We start from the raw sequence: 4,190 nt of genomic DNA, 5'->3' as shown, positions 1-4,190 counted from the left end.
AGATTAGTGTAGCTGTTTGGGATTTCAGTTGGTGTGTTTGTGAGCGTGTGTGTGTGTGTGTGTGTGTGTGTGTGTGCGTGCGTGCGTGCGTGTGTGTGTGTGTGTGCGTGTGTCTGAGGAGCAAAACTTCACAGTGATCCTTTGACAGTGAGGGCATGTTGTTGTTTCTCACTTGCAGGGGCCATTTTAAGTTTTGGTATGAAGGTGAGTGATGGTCAGGGGTCATGGTCAATGATTCACTCTATTGTGACTGATTGTTGGCTGACCAAGAGGCTCTGATTGCATAGTCTAGTCTCACTGGCCAGCCTCCTCTCCCTTCCGTCCGAGGAGTCTGGCGCCGCAGGTCTCCATAGTGGGATTGCGATGGACGCTTAGCGGCAGTGCCCTTGGAAAATAGTTTCCAACAATTAGGGGTGCTCCAAAAACTCGATTCTGAAAGGATCGCGATTCTTAATGCCACGATTCCTGGATCGATTCCAAACTCCCAAGAATCGATTCTTAAAATCGTAATTTTTTTACAGTGCACCTGAACGCAACATGCAAGATACCGGCTGAATAAGTGTCCAAATGTTCATGTCATTTGTGTACTGTACTGCCACGGTGCCACCACCTCTTGCACTTAAGAACTCATGGTTAATTCCCCCCAAAATCTATAAATCCTTCTCAAAGTCTACAGATCCCCCCCAGCCTATAAATCCATCTTATTTGAAGAACATAAGGGGGGAATTCACCCCTAGTTTGCAAAATGAATTTAGGCCCTGACTGTAATACAGAAGTTGAATTTGAAGTTCAGCATTAATACATTTGTCATTTTTTGTCTTATATTTACCTTTGTGTGTTATTGCAATATAAAACTACATAATTGAGAATCGATTCTAGATTCTGGAATCGAGAATCGTTGGAATCGAGAATCGTTGGAATCGAAAATCGATTCTGGAATCGGATCGTGACCCCAGGAATCGGAATCGGATCAGATCGTGGCTTAGCCGGATCGGAGCACCCCTACCAACAATACAACTTACCGTTTTCAGCGTGTAGCAACGAGCTATCGTGTAGGTTTCTGCCGTTAGCTTGCTAGCTAGTTTAGCGTTGTTGTTTTTCCTGAGGCAGCAGGGCACTGTTTACAGCGACACACAGGGAGGAGGGAGCGGAAGCCGCTCTGATTGACATGGTCGGAGCCAATGACAGAGCTTGTAATAAGCCGGGAGCGGACATCCGGCTGCCACCGAAACAGTCGCTCCAATGGGAGAGCAGCTGTAGAGCAGGGGAGGGTTTATCCCTGTTGGCTGTTTCCGCGGCGCCAGACTCCTGGGACGGAAGGGAGAGGAGGCTGGCCAGCGAGACTAATGTAGTTATGAACATGTATGTTGTGTTGTTGCTTTGCTATTCAGGTAGCAATTAGGTAACATTTAAAAACAAGCACAGGTCCTGTGTGTTTGTGTCTCAGTAGAGGAAAAACACACAGTTGGGAGACTCAGAACAAGAATTTTGCAGCATCATAAACTGAGAGCAGCAAACCAACAAAATAGCAAAAACCGGTGAACCAACAAATCAACAAACCCACTGAACCGAAATCTCTCACGCTGTCTTCATAGTTCATAGTTCAGAGGATGAATTTCCCCAAGGGGATAAATAAAGGATAACTTAACTAACTTAACTTAACTATAGTTCTCTTTTTCACAACAAATAAGTCGATTAGTCAAGCTTTACTGTTCCAGAAAAGCAGTTTCACATCATGTACTGTACATGTGCCAGTGTACAGGCTGTTTGGCTCTGGGCAGGTGCAGCTGTGTACAGGCTGTTTGGCTCTGGGCAGGTGCAGCTGTGTACAGGCTGTTTGGCTCTGGGCTGGTGCAGCGGTGTACAGGCTGTTTGGCTCTGGGCTGGTGCAGCGGTGTACAGGCTGTTTGGCTCTGGGCAGGTGCAGCTGTGTACAGGCTGTTTGGCTCTGGGCTGGTGCAGCTGTGTACAGGCTGTTTGGCTCTGGGCTGGTGCAGCTGTGTACAGGCTGTTTGGCTCTGGGCAGGTGCAGCTGTGTACAGGCTGTTTGGCTCTGGGCTGGTGCAGCTGTGTACAGGCTGTTTGGCTCTGGGCTGGTGCAGCAGTGTACAGGCTGTTTGGCTCTGGGCTGGTGCAGCGGTGTACAGGCTGTTTGGGTCTGGGCTGGTGCAGCTGTGTACAGGCTGTTTGGCTCTGGGCAGGTGCAGCTGTGTACAGGCTGTTTGGCTCTGGGCTGGTGCAGCGGTGTACAGGCTGTTTGGCTCTGGGCTGGTGCAGCTGTGTACAGGCTGTTTGGGTCTGGGCTGGTGCAGCTGTGTACAGGCTGTTTGGCTCTGGGCTGGTGCAGCAGTGTACAGGCTGTTTGGGTCTGGGCTAGTGCAGCTGTGTACAGGCTGTTTGGGTCTGGGCTGATGCAGCGGTGTACAGGCTGTTTGGGTCTGGGCTGGTGCAGCTGTGTACAGGCTGTTTGGCTCTGGGCTGGTGCAGCAGTGTACAGGCTGTTTGGCTCTGGGCTGGTGCAGCGGTGTACAGGCTGTTTGGCTCTGGGCAGCTTGCAGCAGTGTACAGGCTGTTTGGCTCTGGGCAGCTTGCAGCAGTGTACAGGCTGTTTGGGTCTGGGCTGGTGTGAAGGCGTAGCCTACATACAGGCTGTGTCATGAGTCAGCACACGAGAGTGGAACTGAATGTTAAAATGACTAAATGCTAAATGCCATCACAGTAATGAGAAAACTGTCGGCGGTTGTCAGAGACTGTCTGGACCAAATGCTCACGATTTAGATTGAAACACCTCATCATCATCTGTGGCCCAGAAAGGTGGGGGGGGGGGGAGGACTGTGTTGGAAAAAGGTCAGGTTTTCAAGAAGTGACAAACGCTCGTTCATTTACCCAATGACATCCAGGCATTTCAGGCATTAATGATATGTTGCCAAAATGAACATGTGTTTTAGTGTTTTGGAAACGATCTTTCCAGTAGTGTTGCTATGGGAGGCTAACTGCAGTCTCAGTATCTGGTGTAGCTGCTGTGAAGGAGGTTTAGCTTGTCTCTGGTGTAGCTGCTGTGAAGAAGGTTTAGCTTGTCTCTGGTGTAGCTGCTGTGAAGAAGGTTTAGCTTGCTTGGCTACCAGAGGCCACCAAAAAAGCACCAGAGCAGACACAGAAAACTTTCCCACTGTTTTACATAGAATCAAAGTAGATTTTTCGTTTGAGGTTATTTGCGAGCTTTTTCTCTCTCTTTTTTAGAAACTCTCTCTCTCTCTCTCTCTTTCTCTCTCTCTCATGCACACAGACACACACACCCTCACTCCCTGACTGTAGAAAAGCCTCATTAAGATCAAAGACTTTTTCTCTTAATTACTCTGTCGCCTCAGCCCCATCCTGCCCTCACACACACACACACACACACACACACACACACACACACACACACACACACACACAAGCAGCAAGCACTAATTAGATTGCTGTTATTTTAGGATAGATGTTTCTGTGTGTGTGTGTGTGTGTGTGTGTGTGTGTGTGTGTGTGTGTGTGTGTGTGTGTGTGTGTGTGTGTGTGTGTGTGTGTGTGTGTGTGTGTGTGTGTTGGGGCGGGGTACCCTATACCCTCCTTTCACATCTTTAGATATAAGTTTGTCAAAGACTTAGTGAGGATTAAAAAGTGCCTCCCAATGGTTGTATGGAAGTTGATATGAAAGGTTGGTGTAATTTTGCCAAAGCCTTCCCAAGTCTCTGCAATGCAAGATAAACCAGACAGTGACACTGAAACCTCCTGATTATGTGAAACAGAGAAGTGACACCAGACAGTGACACTGCAACCTCCTGATTATGTGAAACAGAGAAGTGACACCAGACAGTGACACTGAAACCTCCTGATTATGTGAAGCAGAGAAGTGACACCAGACAGTGACACTGCAACCTCCTGATTATGTGAAACAGAGAAGTGACACCAGACAGTGACACTGCAACCTCCTGATTATGTGAAACAGAGAAGTGACACCAGACAGTGACACTGCAACCTCCTGATTATGTGAAACAGAGAAGTGACACCAGACAGTGACACTGAAACCTCCTGATTATGTGAAGCAGAGAAGTGACACCAGACAGTGACACTGCAACCTCCTGATTATGTGAAACAGAGAAGTGACACCAGACAGTGACACTGAAACCTCCTGATTATGTGAAGCAGAGAAG

The sequence above is a fragment of the Poromitra crassiceps genome, assembly GCF_964638095.1.
Source record: "Poromitra crassiceps genome assembly, chromosome: 12".
NCBI classification, from domain to species: domain Eukaryota; kingdom Metazoa; phylum Chordata; class Actinopteri; order Beryciformes; family Melamphaidae; genus Poromitra; species Poromitra crassiceps.
Note: the sequence above shows the minus strand (reverse complement) of the source record.